Consider the following 7,442-nt stretch of genomic DNA (forward strand, 5'->3'; position numbering starts at 1 on the left):
CGGGTCATTGGTTTCAAACAGGATATTTTCCTAGTATGAACTACCCTTGAAAGCGCTCTGGAACTAGAAAACGACCTTTAAGAGCTTATAAACCTTAAGATCTTGGTTGAAAACTGAGGACCATGTGACGTACTGACATCTTTGGCCCTTTTCCATTCCAAATACTCTCCTCTTGAGTTGTTTACGAAACTTAAAGTGCTGTAACGCTCAATATTTGGCATAACTACTATTAAAATCGGTAAAACTGGCTTTTTTATAGCATATTATGGAATTTTCCTAAAATATATACAGCATTTCCCATCAAAATAGATCCCTCCTTAGTTTTTGTACTAATCCCTGATATTTAATTGTATATAAGAACTACCCTTGAAAACGCTCTGGAACTAGAAAACGACTTTTAAGAGGTGATAAACCTTAAAATCTTGGTTGAAAACTGAGGACCATGTGAGATACTGACATCGTTGGCCCTTTCGCCATCCAAATACTCTCCTATTGAGTTGTTTAAGAAACTCAAAGTGCAGTAATGCTTAAAATTTGGCATAACTACTATTAAAATCGGTAAAACTGGCTTTTCGATATCATATTATGGAATTTTCCTAAAATCTAAACACCATTTCCCATCAAATTAGATCCCACCTTAGTTTGTTTACTTATCCCGGGTCATTGGTTTCAAACTGGATATTTTCCTAGTATGAACTACCCATGAAAGCGCTCTGGAACTAGAAAACGACCTTTAAGAGCTTATAAACCTTAAGATCTTGGTTGAAAACTGAGGACCATGTGATGTACTGACATCGTTGGCCCTTTTCCATTCCAAATACTCTCCTCTTGAGTTTTTTACGAAACTTAAAGTGCTGTAACGCTCAACATTTGGCATAACTACTATTAAAATCGATAAAACTGGCTTTTTTATAGCATATTATGGAATTTTCCTAAAATCTATACAACATTTCCAATCAAAATAGATCCCTCCTTAGCTTTTGTACTAATCTCCGATATTACATTGTATATAAGAACTACCCTTGAAAACGCTCTGGAACTAGAAAACGACTTTTAAGAGCTGATAAACCTTAAAATCTTGGTTTAAAACTGAGGACCATGTGAGACACTGACATTGTTGGCCCTTTTCTCATCAAAATACAATCCTCTTGAGTTGTTTACGAAACTCAAAGTGCAGTAACGCTCAAAATTTGGCATAACTACTATTAAAATCGGTGAATCTGGCTTTTCGATATCATATTATGGAATTTTCCTAAAATCTAAACACCATTTCCCATCAAAATAGATCCTTCCTTAGTTTTTTTACTAATCCCGGGTCATTGGTTTCAAACAAGATATTTTCCTAGTATGAACTACCCTTGAAAGCGCTCTGGAACAAGAAAACGACCTTTAAGAGCTTATAAACCTTAAGATCTTGGTTGAAAACTGAGGACCATGTGACGTACTGACATCGTTGTCCCTTTTCCCATCCAAATACTCTCCTCTTGATTTATTTACGAAACTCAAAGTGTTGTAACGCTCAGCATTTGGCATAACTACTATTAAAATCGGTAAAACAGGCATTTTTATAGCATATTATGGAATTTTCCTAAAATCTAAACACCATTTCCCATCAAAAATAGATCCCTCCTTAGTTTTTTTTACTAATCCCGGGACATTGGTTTCAAACGGATATTTTCCTAGTATATAGGGTTTTTTTTTATAAGACAAAAATTGTATTAATAGGTAACAAAATTTACAAGACAATTTTGCAAGAAAAGAGGCTTAAAGCCCCAAAAACTTATAAACTTATAAACCAGTATATAGGAACTACCCTTGAAAGCGCTCTGGAACTAGCAAACGACTTTTAAGAGCTGATAAACCTTAAAATCTTTGTTGAAAATTGAGGACCATGTGATGTACTGACATCGTTGGCCCTTTTCTCATCAAAATACAATCCTCTTGAGTTGTTTAAGAAACTCAAAGTGCTGTAACGCTCAACATTTGGAATAATTACTATTAAAATCGGTAAAACTGGCTTTTTAATAGCATATTATGGAATTTGCCTAAAATCTATACACCATTTTCCATCAAAATAGATCCCTCAATTATTTTTGTACTAATCCAGAGTCATTTGTTTCAGAAAGCATATTTTCTGAGTATATAGGAACTACCCTTGAAAGCGTTCTGAAAGCGCTCTGGAACTAGAAAACGACCTTTAAGAGCTGATAAACCTTAAAATCTTGGTTGAAAACTGAGAACCATGTGAGATACTGACATCGTTGGCCCTTTTTCCATCCAATAAAAATCCTCTTGAGTTGTTTACGAAACTCAAAGTGCTGTAACGCTCAGCATTTGGCATAACTACTATTAAAATCGGTAAAACTGGCTTTTTATAGCATATTATGGAATTTTCCTAAAATATAAACACCATTTCCCATCAAACATAGATCCCTCCTTAATTTTTGTACTAATCCCCGATATTTAATTGTATATAAGAACTACCCTTGAAATCGCTCTGGAACTAGAAAACGACTTTTAAGAGATGATAAACCTTAAAATCTTGGTTGAAAACTGAGGACCATGTGACGTACTGACATCGTTGGCCCTTTTTCCCATCCAAATACTATCCTGTTGAGTTGTTTAAGAAACTTAAAGTGCTGTAATGCTCAACATTTGGCATAACTACTATTAAATTCGGTAAAACTGGTTTTTTTATAGCATATTATGGAATTTTCCTAAAATCTAAACAGCATTTCCCAACAAAATAGATCCCTCCTTAGTTTTTGTACTAATCTCCGATATTTCATTGTAAATAAGAACTACCCTTGAAAACGCTCTGGAACTAGAAAACGACTTTTAAGAGCTGATAAACCTTAAAATCTTGGTTGAAAACTGAGGACCATGTTACGTATTGACATCATTGGTCCTTTTCCCATCCAAATACTATCCTCTTGAGTTGTTTAAGAAACTTAAAGTGTTGTAACGCTCAATATTTGGCATTATTACTACTGAAATCGGTAAAACTGGATTTTTGATAGCATATTGTGGAATTTTCCTAAAATATAAACACCATTTTCCATTAAAATAGATCCCTCCTTAGTTTTTTTTACTAATATCGGGACATTGGTTTCAAACGGATATTTTCCTAGTATATAGGGTTTTTTTTATAAGACAAAAATTGTATTAGTAGGTAAAAAAATTTACAAGACAAGTTTGCAAGAAAAGAGGCTTAAAGCCCCAAAAACTTATAAACTTATAAACCAGTATATAGGAACTACCCTTGAAATCGCTCTGGAACAAGAAAACGACCTTTAAGAGCTTATAAACCTTAATATCTTGGTTGAAAACTGAGGACCATGTGACGTACTGACATCGTTGGCCCTTTTCCCATCCAAATACTCTCCTCTTGAGTTGTTTACGAAATTCAAAGTGCTGTAACGCTCAGCATTTGGCATAACTACTATTAAAATCGGTAAAACAGGCTTTTTTATAGCATATTATGGAATTTTCCTAAAATCTAAACACCATTTCCCATCAAAAATAGATCCCTCCTTAGTTTTTGTACTAATCCCCGATATTTAATTGTATATAAGAACTACCCTTGAAAGCGCTCTGGAACTAGAAAACGACTTTTAAGAGCTGATAAACCTTAAAATCTTGGTTGAAAACTGAGGACCATGTGACGTACTGACATCGTTGGCCCTTTTCCCATCCAAATACTATCCTCTTGAGTTGTTTAAGAAACTTAAAGTGCTGTAATTCTCAACATTTGGCATAATTACTATTGAAATCGGTAAAACTGGATTTTTGATAGCATATTTTGGAATTTGCCTAAAATCTAAACACCATTTTCCATCAAAATAGATCCCTCCTTAGTTTTTTTACTAATACCGGGACATTGGTTTCAGACATGATATTTTCCTAGTATGTAAGTTTTTTTTTTATAAGTCAAGAATTGTATTAGTAGATAACAAAATTTACAAGACAATTTTACAAGAAAAGAGGCTTAAAGCCCCCAAAACTTATAAACTTATAAACCAGTATATAGGAACTACCCTTGAAAGCGCTCTGGAACTAGAAAACGACTTTTAAGAGCTGATAAACCTTAAAATCTTTGTTGAAAACTGAGGACCATGTGATGTACTGACATCGTTGGCCCTTTTCTCATCAAAATACAATCCTCTTGAGTTGTTTAAGAAACTCAAAGTGCTGTAACGCTCAACATTTGGAATAATTACTATTAAAATCGGTAAAACTGGATTTTTGATAGCATATTATGGAATTTGCCTAAAATCTAAACACCATTTTCCATAAAAATAGATCCCTCCTTAGTTTTTTTTACTAATATCGGGACATTGGTTTCAAACGGATATTTTCCTAGTATATAGGGTTTTTTTTATAAGACAAAAATTGTATTAATAGGTAACAAAATTTACAAGACAAGTTTGCAAGAAAAGAGGCTTAAAGCCCCCAAAACTTATAAACTTATAAACCAGTATATAGGAACTACCCTTGAAAGCGCTCTGGAACTAGCAAACGACTTTTAAGAGCTGATAAACCTTAAAATCTTTGTTGAAAATTGAGGACCATGTGATGTACTGACATCGTTGGCCCTTTTCTCATCAAAATACAATCATCTTGAGTTGTTTAAGAAACTCAAAGTGCTGTAACGCTCAACATTTGGAATAATTACTATTAAAATCGGTAAAACTGGCTTTTTAATAGCATATTATGGAATTTTCATAAAAACTATACACCATTTTCCATCAAAATAGATCCCTTAATTATTTTTGTACTAATCCAGAGTCATTTGTTTCAGAAAGCATATTTTCTGAGTATATAGGAACTACCCTTGAAAGCGTTCTGAAAGCGCTCTGGAACTAGAAAACGACCTTTAAGAGCTGATAAACCTTAAAATCTTGGTTGAAAACTGAGAACCATGTGAGATACTGACATCGTTGGCCCTTTTGCCATCCAATAAAAATCCTCTTGAGTTGTTTACGAAACTCAAAGTGCTGTAACGCTCAGCATTTGGCATAACTACTATTAAAATCGGTAAAACTGGCTTTTATAGCATATTATGGAATTTTCCTAAAATATAAACAGCATTTCCCATCAAACATAGATCCCTCCTTAATTTTTGTACTAATCCCCGATATTTAATTGTATATAAGAACTACCCTTGAAATCGCTCTGGAACTAGAAAACGACTTTTAAGAGATGATAAACCTTAAAATCTTGGTTGAAAACTGAGGACCATGTGACGTACTGACATCGTTGGCCCTTTTCCCATCCAAATACTATCCTCTTGAGTTGTTTAAGAAACTTAAAGTGTTGTAATGCTCAACATTTGGCATAACTACTATTAAATTCGGTAAAACTGGTTTTTTTATAGCATATTATGGAATTTTCCTAAAATCTAAACAGCATTTCCCATCAAAATAGATCCCTCCTTAGTTTTTGTACTAATCCCCGATATTTCATTGTAAATAAGAACTACCCTTGAAAACGCTCTGGAACTAGAAAACGACTTTTAAGAGCTGATAAACCTTAAAATCTTGGTTGAAAACTGAGGACCATGTGACGTATTGACATCGTTGGCCCTTTTCCCATCCAAATACTATCCTCTTGAGTTGTTTAAGAAACTTAAAGTGTTGTAACGCTCAATATTTGGCATTATTACTACTGAAATCGGTAAAACTGGATTTTTGATAGCATATTGTGGAATTTGCCTAAAATATAAACACCATTTTCCATAAAAATAGATCCCTCCTTAGTTTTTTTTACTAATATCGGGACATTGGTTTCAAACGGATATTTTCCTAGTATATAGGGTTTTTTTTATAAGACAAAAATTGTATTAGTAGGTAACAAAATTTACAAGACAAGTTTGCAAGAAAAGAGGCTTAAAGCCCCAAAAACTTATAAACTTATAAACCAGTATATAGGAACTACCCTTGAAATCGCTCTGGAACAAGAAAACGACCTTTAAGAGCTTATAAACCTTAATATCTTGGTTGAAAACTGAGGACCATGTGACGTACTGACATCGTTGGCCCTTTTCCCATCCAAATACTCTCCTCTTGAGTTGTTTACGAAACTCAAAGTGCTTTAACGCTCAACATTTGGCATAACTACTATTAAAATCAGCAAAACTGGCTTTTTATAGCATATTATGGAATTTTCCTAAAATCTAAACAGCATTTCCCATCAAAAATAGATCACTCCTTAGTTTTTGTACCAATCCCCGATATTTTATTGTATATAAGAACTACCCTTGAAAGCGCTATGGAACTAGAAAACGACTTTTAAGAGCTGATAAACCTTCAAATCTTGGCTGAAAACTAAGGACCATGTGACGTACTGACATCGTTGGCCCTTTTCCCATCCAAATACTATCCTCTTGAGTTGTTTAAGATACTTAAAGTGCTGTAACGCTCAACATTTGGCATAATTACGATTGAAATCGGTAAAACTGGATTTTTGATAGCATATTATGGAATTTTCCTAAAATCTAAACACCATTTTCCATCAAAATAGATCCCTCCTTAGTTTTTTTACTAATACCGGGACATTGGTTTCAAACAGGATATTTTCCTAGTATATAAGTTTTTTTTTTATAAGTCAAGAATTGTATTACTAGATAACAAAATTTACAAGACAAGTTTACAAGAAAAGAGGCTTAAAGCCCCAAAAACTTATAAACTTATAAACCAGTATATAGGAACTACCCTTGAAAGCGCTCTGGAACTAGAAAACGACTTTCAAGATCTGATAAACCCCTAAAATCTTTGTTGAAAACTGAGGACCATGTGATGTACTGACATCGTTGGCCCTTTTCTCATCAAAATACAATCCTCTTGAGTTGTTTAAGAAACTCAAAGTGTTGTAACGCTCAACATTTGGCATAATTACTATTGAAATCGGTAAAACTGGCTTTTTAATAGCATATTATGGAATTTTCCTAAAATCTATACACCATTTTCCATCAAAATAGATCCCTCAATTATTTTTTTACTAATCCAGAGTCATTGGTTTCAGAAAGCATATTTTCTGAGTCTATAGGAACTACCCTTGAAAGCGTTCTGAAAGCGCTCTGGAACTAGAAAACGACTTTTAAGACCTGATAAACCTTAAAATCTTGGTTGAAAACTGAGGACCATGTGACGTACTGACATCGTTGGCCCTTTTCCCATCCAAATACTATCCTCTTGAGTTGTTTAAGAAACTGAAAGTGTTGTAATGCTCAACATTTGGCATAATTACTATTAAAGTCGGTAATACCTGATTTTCGATATCATATTATGGAATTTTCCTAAAATCTAAACACCATTTTCCATCAAAATAGATCCCACATTAGTTTTTTACTAATCCCAGGTCATTGGTTTCAAACAGGATATTTTCCTAGTATGAACTACCCTTGAAAGCGCTTTGGAACTAGAATACGACCTTTAAGAGCT

The sequence above is a fragment of the Papaver somniferum genome, unplaced genomic scaffold (genome assembly GCF_003573695.1).
Source record: "Papaver somniferum cultivar HN1 unplaced genomic scaffold, ASM357369v1 unplaced-scaffold_119, whole genome shotgun sequence".
In the NCBI taxonomy this organism is placed as follows: Eukaryota; Viridiplantae; Streptophyta; class Magnoliopsida; order Ranunculales; family Papaveraceae; genus Papaver; species Papaver somniferum.